Below are 16,848 nucleotides of genomic sequence, written 5' to 3'. Positions count from 1 at the left end.
TTGGAAGCCAACCTAACCCGAAAGAAACAGAAACTTCCCGCGGCACATTCAGGACCCTGCCCCATCCCCATCGGCTTTCTGCCCGGGGCGCTTTCCGTGTCCACCCCCCTTTTACGAATTTATCTTCTAGTTCTTCGCCAGGGACCACTAATCTCCCTTCCCAGCCCCAAAGACCCAACAATACGCAGAAAGCCGATGACCCTACAAATTCTTCTACTCCTAGTTAGAGTCCCTGAGCGTCGCCCCTCGGGTTCTGGTTTCTTTGACTGACACCTCCCACCCCATACACACACACACACACACACACACACACACACACACACATACACGTTCCCCTGTCCCACTGATTCTCCTGTAAACCTCTACTCTCCCTGCCTCCCGGGCCGGCAGGACGCGGCCGCCTCTCCTTGACTCCAGCCACCCGGCCGCAGGCTAGGGCTGCTCCCGCTTCCAACCACCCGAAGGCAGCTCGGGGCTGGTGACACCAAGGAGGCGCCAGCCACGGGGCTTTTAGGAGCCCGGGAAAGGAGAACCCGAAGCCCGCCCGCAGTTCCCCGCCTCGCCCCCACTGAGCGCCCAGGCTGGAACCGCCTGCCTACACGGGGACTCCGGCCGACGCGCTCCTCCCTGGGCTCGAGTCCCGGGAAGCTCCGGGCGCACTGCTCCCAGCCCGCCCGCTCCAGGCTCTCCGGCCGCTGCGCTCTGAGTGCGCTTCCCAGCTGCTCGCAACCGCAGACAATGCACCGCCCGGCCCCAGGCCCGAGGGGAGCGGGGCGAGGCGGCGGCAGCGCGGCGGGCACGGAGCTGCGCACCGGCCGGGTCCGGGAGCGGGTGGGCCGCGCGCTTCTCGCCGCCTCCTCGCCCGGCCTCGCCTCCCCTCGCGCGGCTTCGCTCCGCGCTCTCCCGGCGCTTCCCCAGCTTCTCTCTGCACGCTCCCGCCGTCCCTCTCTGCTCCCTGCCTCCCTCCTCCCTGCTGCCTCCCTCTCTCTCCTCCCTGCTGCCTCCCTCTCTCCCTCTCTCCTCCTTGCCCTGTCGCAATGAATAATACTCTGGCTTGGGGACTGGAATAAAACACACGCGCTCTGAGGCAGCCGCCCGCAGCAGCAGCCGCCGCCGCTGCGCCGCCGCCGCCGCCGCCGCCTGCAAAAGCGTCTCTGACATGGAAATGAATGACAGCTTACCTGATGCCAATCTTCATCAGACTGACACCGGCGTGACAACACAGCCTATACTTCCCAGCACTGCTTGGGACGTCAGCGGCATAGGGACCCGCCCCCCGGACTCCCTCCCCCCCCTCCCCGCGCGCGCACACCTCCCCTCTCCCCACTCCCCCTTTCTCCCCCCCCCCCATCGCCCCCACCCACTCCTGGCCCCGGCCGCTTCCCAGGCGAGGAGCTGCTAGAGTGTCTCCCTCTACTGGAGGCTCGGCTCAGACATCAGGCTCTGGCCTGCTTGCTGCTGGAGAGAGGCAGCAGGCATCCAGACCTGGGGGTGGCATGATAGAGGTAGGGGCAGTGGACCCCAGAAATTCAGGCGCACCCCTACCCTGTGTCCTCCTTAGCGATCAACTGGTGCAGAGTTCTAAGACACTGAAGAGATTGAGTGCTGAAGAGATTGAGAGGAGGTGAAATTTTTTGTGGACCTCAAGAGAACCCCAAGAAAATAGGAATTCTTCAAACTGGCAAGAAGCGTTCTCTCTGTCACACCCCCCACCCCATTCCTGCCCGGCTGGCCTCATTTTTATGATTGCATTTGAATAATTCTCATTACCTTGGCCCCAGCAAAGGCGCTCAGGTGGTTAGTTATCCCTGGTCTCAAGAGCTTTTTTCTTTTTCCTGCTGTAGGCTTCCTCTGACGCTTGGTTCATCCGAGGGGTGATGGGGTAGTTCAGGGGCGAGATAACAAGGGAAGGGGGTTCTTATCAGAAGCTATTCCTTGGCAAATGTCAGGCAAGTGCTTGGAAACCACTGCTGTTTCATTCTTCAAACTGCTTAGCCCGTGTGTGTCCCGGGGGCTGGGACACAGTAAGGTGAGGGTTAGTACTGGTGTCTGCTTGGGCTTGCTGGGGTGGTCTAATCTGTTCCAGACACCAAACAGGCTGCTCACCCAGGTCGCTTCTGCAGGGAACGCCAAAGTAAGCCAGCGCAGTTATGCATGTCTCCATTTAGTCAACAAAGATGACTCTCCTACCAAGTGCCAAGTAGAGACTTAGCCACTCAGAATACAGACTGGCCCGGCTCCCTTCTGCCTCTCTGAAGGAGCTGTTTCAGCCACAAGCAGGAGGCAATGGATCCTGTGGCCCTCACCCCAGGCAAGGAGCCTGGATGAAGCCTAGACAAAGTCACTGATAGAAGCAAGAAAAAGTAAGAGGGAAACCAGACAGCCAGGTTCCCAGAAAAGGATCTAACTCCAGCAGATGGAGGCCGCCCTTTGCTCCATTTCAAACCCCTGGGTCCTTACTGCCCTGCCTCAGATTCTGGCAAAAATGAGAACCATTAAATCCAAAGGCTCAGAGAGGTCTGCATCACATTCCAGATGTGCTCCTCATCCAGGTCCTGCCAGCAACTCCACATTCACCTACAATGATCCTGTGGGGCAGGGAGGGGGCTTTCATCTATAGATCTACCGCTATAGATAGGGTTGAACCATCTTCCCACCGATTCCCTAAAGACTCTCACTAGGTAGAATTATGTCACCCCCAACCTCTGATCTGTGGTCAAAGACTATGGCTCCTGACAGCATAATCTCGAGTATATATTTCACATTGTATAATAGATAATAATAATAATGAATCCACTTGCCCTTTTTTATGTAGTACAGAAACACCAGACTGACCCAGAGGCTGGAGGTTAGCCCGCCATAAAGTCTCAGAGGGAAATGCATTGCATAGACTGGGGGTGTGTGGGGGGGAGGCTCTACCCCGGACCTCTGGGGAAGGCTTTGCTCTCCTTTGGAGGGTTGCTGGTGAACTAAGAGAGCCAGTAGATTCAGATGGAGAACCGGGCTGATGGTAAATACTTAGCTCCATCAGAGAAGTGCCGGTGAGTGTACTACAGACAAAAGCCATATACTACCCATTCGTACTTATCACAATCCTCATTTTCTAAAATATAGTTCCAATGTCAACTTGTTCTTTAAGACATCAGACCCATGGACATCAACTATCGGCTTGTGGAGTCTTTTCGAATAGTACACTAACTAGTAATATTCTTTACATACTTTAAAATGCACACTAACTTTTAGTCATTACAGCTTGCGTTGTAGCTTGCAGAGGCTTTAAAAAAAAGAGATGATCTAACATGCAACTATCCTTTACTATAATTGTTGAAAAGAAATATTTGGCTTATGCCTACTACTAGAAAGTAGTGGTAAAGGTAACGGAGAGTCAGAGGCCCACATTACAGCTCCTTTCTTCAATTCCCTCCTTAATTCTTGTAAAGGGAGACAAACTTAACACATAAAGCAGTTTTTTAAAAAAGCCATCCAGGACTCCAGCTGATGACCCAGCTAGTGAATAATTAATGAACATTTGTCAATATGTCAAATTCCTGGGTTCCACATCTAAATCCTGGGTCTGGCCATGAAGAGATAGAATAGACTTCAAGTTTGTAGAATTTGTTCCAGATTTACAGTCTATAAGTAAGAATGTCTTCCTCATCACACACACACACACACACACACTTGCCCTGTAATTCAACAATGCATTGGTGAACGAAGCTGGTTCCTGCAGATCCTAGCACTCCCTACACACACCACACACACACACACACACACACACACACACACACACACACTCTTGCCCTGTAATTCAATAATGCATTGGTGAACCAAGAAGGTTCCTGCAGATCCTAGCGGTCCCTACACACAGACACACACACACACACACACACACACAGACACACACACACCTGCACACTGGAGTTCTTAAGATTCTCCTGGGTCTTTTTTTGTTCCACCTGTTTTTATTGGTCTGTCCTTCAGATAAGCAGTCCACACCAGGTAGTTCCTCTCTATTCCAGATGTGTTCAGACAATGGCCCAGCTGAATCCTCCTGCCTATGCTACCTTATGCTTTAAAATTTAGCATCTGAAAAAAAAAAAAAAAGAAAAAGAAAAGAAAAAAAAAATTAGCATCTGCCTGGAGGTGGTGGTGCACACCTTTAATCCCAGCACCTGGGAGGCAGAGGCAGAGGCAGACAGATCTCTTAGGTCTGAGGCCAGCCTGGTCTACAGAGTGAGTTCTGGTACATCCAAGGCTACACAGAGAAACTCTGTTTAGAAAAGAATGTCCTCCCCCCAAAATAGGAGCTGTCTGCATGCATCTGTCTAGGCTACCTTAACACAATAGACCTCGCCCTTTGGGGAAGCTGAAAGTACAAGACCAGAGGGGCTTTGCTTTCTGAGGAGGTTTCTCCTCCTGGCTTTCAGATGCCTCCTCTTCTCTGTGTCCTCATATGGCCTCTCCCCTGTGCACGAAGCAGAAAGAGACAAGTCTAGTGTCTCTTCCTTCCAATAGGCCCCTTTCCAATTGGATCCCAGCCCCAACTTTATGACTTCATTTAACCTTAATTACCTTATTAAAGGGCCAATCTTCAAACGCAGTCACATTGAGAGTTGGGGCTTCAGCACACAAGTGGATGAAGTGGGGTAGAGAAGTCAATCCACCACACTGGCACCTACCAACTCTTTCCCTTCTCCGCTTAATTGTTTTTAATGAACCTTGATAGAATGTATTGGGAGGCAATATCTCACTTTGTCTTAGGATGCCTAAAGCCTGGCACCATGCCCAGTCTAGGAAACATATAAAAGAAATGCGTACGGAATCGAATTGAATGAAATGAAACTTATTTCTCCAGTTGTAGGTGAAGGACTTATCACCAGTCACCTGGGATACTTTTTTTCCTAAAAGATCTAAAGGTCTCCGATTCCTAACCCTTCGGTCAATTTCTTCCTAAAACAAAAGTTGGATCACATTTTGGTTTCTCCTCCAAGTCACAGTGATTATCCACTACCTAAGAGATTTAGCCTAAAAGTTGGTTGAACTTTTCATAAGTAATGAAAATATTTGTATGTATGCAACAATAGAATATTATTTGACCACTTAAGAAATGAGATGCTATCATTCATGGTGCTATGGATGGACCTGAAGGACATCATGTTAAGTGAAATAAACTAGCCACAGAAAGACATACACCAGTGTTTTTTATATCTGGAAGCTAAAAAAGTTGATGTTGAATAAGTACTGAGCTGATTGTGTGGTAATGTTGAAATATCACACTATGATTCACAAATATACACCATCACTGTATGTCAATTATACACGATGTCTTAGAGTTTTATTGCTCTGAAGACACACTATGACCACAGCAACTCTCATAAAGGAGACTCTTTCATTGGAGCTGGTTTACAGTTTTCAGAGGTTTAGTTTATTGTCATCATGGTGAGAAGCATGGTGGCTTGTAGGCAGACACCATCCTGGAGAAGAACTGAGAGTTTTGCATCTTTGTCTGACAGGTAGCAGAAGGAGACTGTGTGTGTTACACCGGGCATAGCGGGAGTGAATATGACCTCAAAGCCCACCTCTACGGTGATACACTTACTCCAACAAGGCCACACCTACTCCAACAAGATCACATCTCCTAAGAGTGTCCCTCCCTATGGCCAAGAATTCAAATGCATGAGTCTCTGGGGGTCATATTTATTCAACCCGCCACACACAAGAAATGCTTTTTTACAGGTTTGTTTAGTTAAGGGTCAGGGATGTAACTCTCAGTCAGTCAAGTACTTGCCTGGCTTGTATTTGATTCTTGGTACCACATAAACCAGGTATTGTGGCTCATGCCTATAATCTCAGTACTTAGAAGATAGAGAATCAAAAATTCAAGGTCACCTTTACCTACATAACAAGTTTAAGATCAACATGCAGTGTAGGAGAGCCTGACTCGAAAACAACCAAACAACAACAAAAAACCCACGAAGTTTATTAGGCAATACGATAAAATGAGGATGCTTTGCTGCTATGTTACCAAGAGTAGCCTTCAGATTCCTCCTTTTTCTTTTTCTCCTTCTCCTCTTCCTCTTCTTTCTCCACCTCTGTCCCATACCCCTCCCCCACCATTTCTTTCTTTCCCCTCCCCTCCCTCCTCTCTGACTCCCTCCTCATCTTCTATTCATTTTCTCTCCATCCGCACTACACCATCCACTGGATCACAGTATGTGGATCGCCTGCCCCAGAACCTCTGGAATGTCTTGACTCGGGGTTCCAGGCCCGCTTCAAGAGACGTAGTCCTGGAAAGGGCTCTGGAATCTGTGTGTTGTGGGAACCACTGTGGAAGGAGCAGCCATTCCTGGCACTGCTAGGCACTACCCCATTGCTCCCCTGCTCCCCTGCTCCCCTGCATTTGCTCCATATCATCACCGCAGTCGTCCGTAAGACTTCACCAAAGGGCTGGAGAGATGGCTCAGCGGTTAAGAGCACTGACTGCTCTTCCAAAGGTCATGAGTTCAAATCCCAGCATCCACATGGTAGTTCACAACCATCCATAAAGAGATCTGACACCTACAGTGTACTTACATATAATAAATAAATAAATAAATAAAAAGACTTCACCAAAGCATCATCTCTTTCAAACATGACCTTGGGTCTTGCACCAGTTTTTGGGTCAGCAGGACCTGCTCAGATCTCCAGCCTATCACAAAGGAAGCAGGCATCTGGGGTGTTGCTGGCGCCCTCCGAGTCTTCGTTTTTGCCTATGTGAAATGAAAGTGGCAATAGAAGCCAACTCATGGGACCACTGGGGATTAAGTGGAATGAATGTAAAGCGCTTAGCACAGTCCCTGGCACATGGGAGGCTGCTCAATAAGTGGCAGCCATTAGGTTTAATAGCCCTGTCCTCGGCTGCCACAGCACTTTGCCTGGGCCTTTATTGGAGTGCTTATTTAATTGGCCTGAGGAAGAGAGACACTGTATACTAAGAGTGCTATGAAAGGACCTAAGGGCCATAACACAGATAGTGAAAGCGAGGGAAAGGAAGGAAGACAGGGGAACTGCCATGCCCTCCTTTCTGACCTTAGACCCAGGTAGGGCTGCAGTGCTTGAAGGTCCAGGATGCAGTGAGAAAGATCTTCCCTGATGAAGCACAATGGGACTCAGTCCTTTGTGAAGAAACTGTACAGTGCAAATTCCAGGCCATGGTGCTTCTCCTGAAATGTGGGACTGCCAAATCCCTGTTGGAATCCAAGCCCCTTGTCCAGATGGATTCCTCACACTTCCTTTACCTTCCCTTCCATTTCATTCCTCCAGTCTTCTTCTTCTGACCATGGGAATGCATCTTTGCTGAGCCTATCCCCACCTCTGAGGCCCGGGGACAAACCTTGACCTCTGGGAATGCAATGGGCAGTAGGACCTACAAGCACGGCTCCCTCTTCTTCCTGTCTACTTCTCAACATCTCTGAATCCCCAGCTACCCTCCCTCCCTCCCAAGTGGGCTTTCTTGCCCAACCCTCAGCTCTAAATGAGAGCCCCCAAGGCAGCTGTTCTCAACCTTCCTGATGCTGCGACCCTTTAATATAGTTGCTCGTGCTGTGGTGACCTCCAACCATAAAATTAGTCTTGCTGCTACTTTATAACTGTAGTTTTGCTACTGCTATAGGTTGTTATGTAAATCTTTTTGGAGATAGAGATTTGACAAAGAGGTGAGAACCCACAGGTTGAGATACTTGCTCTAAAGGTTTTGAGTGATTTTTCAGTGTCTATTATCAAACGGTGGGAACTAGCTCTAGCAATTTGAAAGAACAGAGAAAGAGGGAGAATGGAGAAAGAGTGAGATTAGAACAAAATATTTCAATTCTAAGGAGAAAAAAAGAATGTATCATGATGATTTTTAAATGGAGTGATTTCTCAGAAATGGTATCCCAAGCTTGTGGCACATAAACTTGAGAAAGGATAACACAGACTTGTGCTGTCCAATAAGGAAGGCCTAGCCACATGCGGCACCTGAGCACTTGAAACTTTGCCAGTTGAGGTGGGTTACCAGTCTAGTGCACAGGATAGATGAACAGAACTAGCATGCCCAGTGTAAAAATGTTTCATTAAAAGTATTTTAGAGCCAGGCATGGTGGTGCAGGCTGGACAGGGGAGTGGGGAGGGCAGCAAGAGACTGTGACTCCACAGCAAGCCCTGCGCTACACAGCAAGGTTTTATCCTCTGTCTCCAAAAAAGAAAAGTGAGCATGGGGAGACCTTAGGTCTGATCTTAGGTCTGAAACACGCACACACACCAGACACTTCACCTCACACATACACCACACACATCACACACATTACACACACCAAACACACCACACACACACATATTACACACACTACACATTCTCTCTCTCCCTTCCTCCTTCCCTTCTTCCCTCCCTCCCTCCTTCCCTCCCTCCTTCCTTCCCCCCCCCCCTAGTGCTGATGGGTAAGTAGTTCAGTGGTAGAAGGCTTGCCTAGCATCAGCGAGACCCTGAGTCCAATCCCAGAGTGTATAATACTTTAAATACATAAAGTTAAGGGGCGAAAAAAGCTAATTTCCATCTGTTTCCTTTACTTTTTAAACATAGCTAATAGAAATTTAAAATCACCATGTGTCTTCCAGCCTATGTTTATTGAAAACCCCTTATCGGGGTTGTCATTCTGGCCCAGTGTCAGCTGTGTGTCTATGCTGAAGCCTTTGTCTTTCGTCACTGTAACATGTCATTCTGGCTCTACACCTCTTGAATCTCTTTTGCTTCAAGTCCCACCTGACTGCGGCGAGGAATGAGGGGTATTGTTAAGATATCTATTGCCTTTCAGGCTACAGGGGGGGAAATCTCCATTTCTACCCAAACAGAGACCTCTCTATTCCATCCTAAAGGGTCCACCTCTCTCACCACCATCGTCAGTGTCACCCTGCCATCACCACCATCTCCTTAGCCTGCCTATCTCCCCTACCTCCTCCTCTTCCTCCTCCTCTTCCTCCTCTTCCTCCTCCTCTTCCTCCTCTTCCTCCTCCTTTTCCTCTCCCTCTCTCTCCTCCTACTCACAGGACCACCCTGCTTCCTTCTGCTCCTCTCCGCCCCTAGGGATGAACTCCATCTGCCACAGCTGTCCTCTTTGATGTTGCTTTCCACCACAAACCCTTCCGAACTAAGGTTCGTGCATGGTTGGCTTCAACCTCACTCCGGCAGCCAGAGCCTACAGCTACCAGACAGCAGGATGGGGAGAAGCCACCAATAGCTCTTGGAAGGCTGCAGGTCACATTTCCCACTGGACCTGGGTTGGCCTTTTTGCACTGTAAAGGAAGGTCTACAAGGAGTGACCAAATAAAGGAGGAACGTAGTCATATCTCTCACCTAGTGCTGGGAACAGGGTTTGCTTAGCGAGGAAGAGCAAAGCAGTGTCGTGACAGTAATAACAGTTAGTGCCATTGACATTTCTCAGCTCCGAGACCCTGATTGCTCATCACCTCCCCACAGCACCCTAGTGAACCTGCTACTTGCCAGCAGATATGAACTCCGAAGCCACATTCGAGGACCACCATCCTATATTGCCTGTACAAGAGTCCCTATTAGCTCATTCATAGGCTCAGTCATTCAGCCAGCACCTGTGGGAGCCCCTATACAATTTAGCAACTCCTCGGTTTCCATTCAGCATCCAGGCTGGCCAGACAGGTGATAGATCCTGGGACCACAAAGATGAGAACATTGCGATTCCTGGAGTCACAGAGGATTTACAGGTTTTTCAGGGCCAAGAGAGAGGCAGAAGGGTCAAACTCTGTCTTCAGGTCCCACTTATACTTCACAGCAGAGAAACTTAGGCCCAGTGAGCAAAAGCAAAAAGGAGGATTTTTAAGTCAGCTTGGATTCTTGACCCAAGTCAGAATTTGTTTCTGCGCCCCACGCATCCAGAAGACTTTGCAAATGTGTGTGTCCTGCTTGGCTGCACTGCAACCCAGTGTGGCTTCTTCTGCGTCCTCTCTGTTGGGTACTGTCACTATGACAATGGCAAAACGTATACCCAAATCAAAACTCACCTCTTCCAAGACCTCCTCGTAGTTCCTAACCCGGATCCAAAGTCCTTCTGAGATTATGTTCTTATTACAGCACGATGCGTCCATAGCTTGTTTTGTTCATAGCCTACAATGACCTCCATACAAACCCAGAATGTCATAAGGGGAACAATTAAATACTTCTTTTCTATCTTGCTTTCTTCTTCCCATCTTTCAGCACTCGGCAATAATCCCAGCCTATATAAACTGATTAGTAAATGCTAATAGGTTGACCTGTCTTAAGTACGTCCATCTGTCTGCTTAGGGTAGCATCCTTGACTAGTATATGGCAGTAGCACTTCTGTGTGCAAGCTTCACAGAAAGGATGTGCACGTGGCATTTCCCAGCTAGTGCGGTTGTGGGAGCTTAGTCACACATCAGCACAGTCCGTCAATTCCCAGACATCTCTCATGATAATTTTCTGCCAAATCTTTTGAGTTGCGATTAAGAAAGCAGATAATTTGAAACATTTTCCTGCGCATGGTGAGGTGGATTATAATCCTAATTTGATAAAGTCTCTTAATGACTCATTAGCCACCCTTGGCTTCCCCTGGGGTCAGCCAGCTTCCCAGAGCTGGGGGCAGCTGGCAAGAGAACGCCAGTGCTCCGGTCATTACTTGTCACCACATTGGCAGTCCTAAAACAAAAGACACAACGAAGCCTCAACTGGGCAGCAGCCCTGGAATCTGTTTTTCTTCAGCTCCCGCCTTTCAACGAAGCCTCCTATTTTTTCACAATGAAAATGTCCCCATTAGCATCTCTGGACTCCACCAGAAGACACAGAACGCAATCTATGCTGCACAGGTAATAAGCTGTGGACCCATTCCCACACAATCTGTCTCCTACGTCATGCCACTCCCTTCCCAAACCCGAAAGGTGCGACTTCCTGGCAGATGTGGCGATTTTAAATTATTTGCTGACCAAAGCCACATAATAGAGCCATTCTGTTTCCTCCTACCAGGGGTCTGAAAACACAGGAAGAGGTTGAAGGTTGGAGGTACCATTCCCTGGCCTCCTTCCTACACTCCTGAACTCAGATGATGAGACAGTCACAGAAGCCAACGCCACAGTTTCCCTCAGGTCACCTACTAGAAACTATAAGAACCCTGCTCCTCATGAAGCCCTGGAAAGCTAGTGGCTCCATGTGGACACATGAGCAGTGTTAAACACACACATAGGATACACTCCTCATACTTAGCCATGGAGCCTTCATAGTTATGGTAACACATTCACAGTCAGTTATACCAATACACGGACATACAAAGCATCACATAAACGCACACAGTCTCAGAGATCCACAGACATGCTCGGAACCATGCTGACACATAGAAACACAGGCAAACACATACACAGCTTGACAGTCACACAGACACACTGACACAGTCATGATGAATCATAGAAACACAGGCAAATGCATACACAGTTAGACAGCCACACAGACACACTAACACAGTCATAATGACATACAGGAAATAAGTGCAAGCAGGTATATACAGTCACACAGTCATAGATATGATCAATCACACAATCTTAAATCATCCAGACACCTGGAATCTTACTGTCCACACAGTCTTATAAACATACAACCACACAGACTAACAAAAAAGCACTCACACAGCCACACCATGAGCAGGAAATCTCAAGGCCATGGTCATACACAATCCCAGTCACCTGGGCACAAGGTCACAGAGATGGAAGCTTGTATAGTCACACAATTACAAGTATACACAGAGTCACAGAGACAGAAAGTCACAGTGTCACAAGGACTCATAGTCACTTAAACATACAACCACTGGGTCACCCAGCTACAGAATCAGTAATGACATGAGTCCGTGATCACATGAATGAATGAACACATAAACACACATAGACACATAGTCACACTGCTCCACAGTCACATGGCCACAAGGACACAGTCACAGGGTCACATTCAGATAAACAGATTACATAGATCTATAGTCACATTGCTACAGATGCAAGGCGAGGGAATGTGTCTCGGCCTCTCTGCCTGGGTGTGACCTTGACAACAGGTTTGGGGAAGAAAGAGGAAGCAAACAGCTGTCTTTGCTACATGTCTATCATGTGACTGTTTGGTCCTGGATGCTCTGGTGCCGTGAAGCAAAATCAGGATGGATCAGTTGGTAGTGAGCCTACATAACTGGACTGGGGTTACTAAATCCTTACGTGGAGCAGTCTAGTAGGGAGGGGGTGGACCTTCCCAAGCCAGAACCAAGCTCCCTGCTGAAATCCCAGTTCAGCCCCACCCTGTTCTAGGCTCACTATCTCATGTCACAGGGTAAGCTTGGCAGAGATGAAAATCTTCTCTCAACGTTCATGTCTATGTTTGATCGATGTGATAGATGCAGGACCCCTGAGGCTGTCCTCTCTGTCACCACCCACTCCTTACCTTCCAATGAGTCCAGGAAGACCTGAGTAGGGGCTTAATAGACAGTCCTGTCTTCTTGTTCCAGACTCGAAGCCAAGAGGGGCAGAGAGAGTTTTATAAATTAGAGCCAACTTGACTCCCCATAGTCTTTGCAACGCCACAAGAGATATGGAAGGCAAGGGGCCGTAAAGCTGTCTGTGGGCCATATTGCTTCTTCATTTTGGGTTAGGCCAGAGAGACAAATGGTGGTTTTGGGGACACAGACTCTTTTAAATTGAGCAAGTAAGCTGGTAGAGGCCTGCATGCCTGGGTACTGAGAGGGAGAGGCTGGCTTCACTTCCAGGAGGTCAGTAGACAACCCCTATCTCTGGGGCTCCATTTCAACAACATAAGTGGGGGGAACTCATATCTTAAACAGCAACAACGTTTTGAAATGTCCGTGCCTAGTGAGGAGGGAGAATCTAACCACAAATGGCTGATAAGTCAATTTTTCCTTCTCTGAGATAAAAGTTGTCAGGTTGGGTGATGTAGACAGTGTGGGGTGGGCTCTAGCCATCAAGCCATGATCAGGAGAAGCAAGGCTCATTTACACAGACATTAACTGAGCATCTACTAGCTACACAACACCATGCCTGGTGCTAGGGACACAGGCATGGGACTAAATAGAGTGCAGTCATGTCACCCTGTTCTGGAGGCACTCGCTGTTTGATGGGAGACACAGGGGGCAGTTGCGGAAATCAACAGTATGCAATTATCCCTTCCCCCGTTTCCATGATGAGCTTTAGAGACCATGCCGTGATTACTCCATATTCTTTTCTCCCTTAGCCAGAATGAGAGCTCCAGAAAGATGGAAAGAGAGCCTTGCCAATTATGTAACAGCCTTCAGGTGGCTAATGGTCATCACATTTCTATCCCATTTCACACATGAGAAGGCTGAGGCTTGGGGGAACTCCTTCTTCTTTCCCAAGGCCAACAGAATATGGGAGAACTGAGACTCAACCTCAGTCACTGTGGCTCCCCAACACATCTTGTCCCCACACACGAACCAAGGTTACAATTCTGTGTCTTTGACATGTGAAGCCATAGCTGACCATAGACACTGCTGCTGCTATGGCCTAGGGCTCAGAACAGTGTAGCTTGGTGCTGGGAAGGAATGGGGAAGAAGGCTTTGCATAGGGAAAGATTAAGGAGGGACCGGACATTGTCTTAATGACAAGAGGTGGGTCCAGCTAGGTGGAAAGTCAAATGACAAAAGGCATGGAGACAGGATGTGACATGTGACACTTCGGATCTCATTCAAGACCTTGCCTGCCACTTTCAATCCAGGCTGAGACATGGAGACAACCTAAGAAACAGACACAAGGGCTTCTCTGTGGCAGAGTGGGCTAGTTTGTTTTTGTGGCTATCGATTCCTGAGACCAGGATGATCATTTCAGTGAGGGCAGGACTCAGTCTTCTTCACTAATGAGTAGAACTCCAACACCCAGGGCCGTGCCTGATGCTGTAATAAACAAAGAGAAGTAGATCATCGAAGGGGTGTTCTGTACGTCTCTACCTACTTGTGAGGCTGATAGAAGTCCATAAAACTGAAAGCCCTTCCTGTTTGTCAGGAAAACCAAAGGCCCAGCAGGGACTGAGGCAAAGCCAAAGGAGGTGAGAGCCCCAACCCCATTAGCAGTTGCAAGCCTGCCCTGCCAGTCGGTTTGGCTGTTTCCCGAGGCTGACAAGGACACATGTTCAGGCGGCAGGGCCACACAGCAGACCCTAGGCCTGTCCCTAGCCTTCAGCTTATGCTAAGGGTACAATGAGCCCTCCCAGGGCAGGAGCCTGAAAACACCAGCATTTTATTATTAAAGCCATGAAGAAGAGGAGCTTACACACACACACACACACACACACACACACACACTCTGAGGAAATTCATGGATGCTGTGAGATCAAAGATGACACCTATTTACCTACCATCCTTTCCTGGCCATGAACCCATCACCCAGGGACCCTGCGTACCTCCAGCCCAATGTCTAGAAAGGCATTAACAGGAACAACAAGACAGGAAGGAGGAAAATGTGTATTCAAGAGCTCCACAATGATTTTTCCTGAAAGAATAAAGATAGGTGAGTGGTAACCAGCTTAGCAGAGAGGAGCCGCAGGCTTAGGGATGACGGCGTGGCTACTCGCTCCACAGAGCACTGCGCCTGGAGCACGGGGATAAGCCCTCTGGGGTACCACACCCCGTGGGCCCACCCCGTGGGATGCTGCTGAAAACTTTACAGAAGAGGTCCTGAATGGCAACCCGTCTTCAGCGACTAGGAGCAGTATTGGACTTGGGGGTGCACAGCTTCCCTCTAGGAGAGAGGAAGAAAGGAGCCTCTCCGGCATCTTAGGGTTTTACTGCTGTGAAGCGATGCTGTGACCACGGCAGCTCTTATAAAGGGACAGCATCTAATCATGGCGGGAAACATGGTGACGACGGGACATGCGACATGCGAGGAGACCGGGTGCTGAAGAAAGAGCTAAGAATCCTACACCTTGATCCGAAGGCGGGGGAGGAGGGGGAAGAACCTAGCATAGCTTGAGCATCTGAGACCTCAAAGCCCAGCCCCCAATCCTGCATGTCCTTACCGAAGCCACACCTGCTCCAAGGCCTAATAGTTCCACTCCCTGTGGACCTACGGGTGGCATTTTTATTCAAACCACTACACAGAGACAAGTCCCGGTGGGTGTGCTCGAGAGGAAGGATTGCTTATCACCCGGTCAGGGCGCTAGGCTCCACTCCAAGTCTCCAGAATCAATTTACAGTGGTTTCTTCTTAGAATCCTCGCACCCCCCCCCCCTTTTTTCTTTTTGGTACTGAGAATGAGCTCAGGTCTTTGCACGTGCTAGCCACGTGCTTTCCCCCTGAGCCATCTGCATAGGGCAGCACATGTTTTACTCAAGAGCCTCGAGTGTGGAAAAGGAAAACTGAAATAATCGGGGAAAATGGAGATCTGGAGCAACAGAGGTATTTCAAGGAGTGACAGATAAGGTGGGACAAAAGTGAACAAACACACTTCGAAAACATTTTATTTTTACCCAAAACAAAAGAAAGTAATCATAAGCCATGAACAAGTTATAATGAAAAAGGAAATTTTTAATTTCAAAAAGTTTCTATATGACAGAATAAAGAAAAAATTTTAAAATGGAAATTAATAATGTCGCTAAATTTATTTTTTAAAAATTAAACACAGGTGGGGATCCATCCCACATACAGTCACCAAACCCAGACACTATCGCGGATGCCAACAAGCGCTTGCTGACAGGAGCCTGATATAGCTGTCTCCTGAGAGGCTCTGCCAGTACCTGACAAATATAGAGTGGATGTTCTCAGCCAACCATTGGACTGAGCATAAGGTCCCCAATGGAGGAGCTAGGGAAAGGACTGAAGGAGCTGAAGGAGCCTGCAGCCCCATAGGAGGAACAACAATATGAACCACCCAGTACCCCCAGAGCTGCCAGGGACTAAACCACCAACCAAAGAGTCCACATGGAGGGACCCATGGCTCCAGATGCATAGGCAGCAGAGGATGGCCTTGCTGGGCATCAAAGGGAGGAGAGGCCCTTGGTCCTGAGAAGGCGTGATGCTCCAGTATAAGGGAATGACAGGACAGGGAAGCGGGAGTGGGTGGGTTAGTGAGCAGGGGGAGGGGGCATGGGATAGGGTGTTTTCAGAGGGGAAACCAGGAAAAAGGATAACATTTGAAATGTAAATAAAGAAAATATCTAATAAAAAGAAAAACTACAGGTTGGACTAATCCTTCAATAGGTCCCATCACCTCCACTGCAAATGTAGGAAACCACACTATAGTGTACATTTCATTAAACATTACCTGGGAGTGCAGCAAAATTCTGTGTGCTCTTTAACTGTGATCAGCTGGAGAATTATATATATTCGGAAATAAAAAAGATGTATCAAAATCAGAAAAAAATTAAACATAGGGCCAGCAAGATGACTCAGCTGGTAAAATTATTCCATATCCATGCACTACACATGCACACAAACACACACACACACACACACAAGTAAAGGTTTTCTTAAATTATTAAATATTGACAGTGGTGGTGCATGCCTTTATTCCCAGTACTTCGGAGACAGGCAGAGTTTGAGGCCATCCTGGTCCAAAGAGTGATCTATAGGATAGCCAAGACTACACAGAGAAGCCCTGTCTTGAAAAAGTAATAATAATTTAAATATGAATTTTAGACATTGAAGAAATATTCTAAAAAAAGACTTTGTCCATAAGGAATGGCACTATTAGGAGGTGTGGCCCTGGAGCAAGTCTGGCTTTATTAGAGGAGGTATGTGGCTAGTGCCCTGGCTTTGAGGTCTCAGATGGAACAAATAGAAAAAGAGGTGAATAAAT

General features: G+C 48.2%; 1 protein-coding gene across 2 annotated transcripts in view; it reads right to left on the bottom strand.

Annotated features, from left to right (window-relative positions):
• The window catches only part of Pknox2 (PBX/knotted 1 homeobox 2), a 262,123-nt gene extending 260,881 nt beyond the window's left edge, over positions 1 to 1,242 (bottom strand). For both annotated transcript variants that reach the window (XM_052188700.1, XM_052188701.1), the window contains exon 1: positions 1,182 to 1,242. The gene's annotated coding sequence lies outside the window, so the exon portion shown is untranslated. The remainder of the gene's footprint in view (positions 1 to 1,181) is intronic.
• Between the last annotated feature and the right edge of the window lie 15,606 nt (positions 1,243 to 16,848).

The sequence above is a fragment of the Apodemus sylvaticus genome, chromosome 7 (assembly GCF_947179515.1).
Source record: "Apodemus sylvaticus chromosome 7, mApoSyl1.1, whole genome shotgun sequence".
Taxonomy (NCBI): Eukaryota; Metazoa; Chordata; class Mammalia; order Rodentia; family Muridae; genus Apodemus; species Apodemus sylvaticus.
Note: the sequence above shows the minus strand (reverse complement) of the source record. Positions and strands in the feature narration are given on the sequence as shown.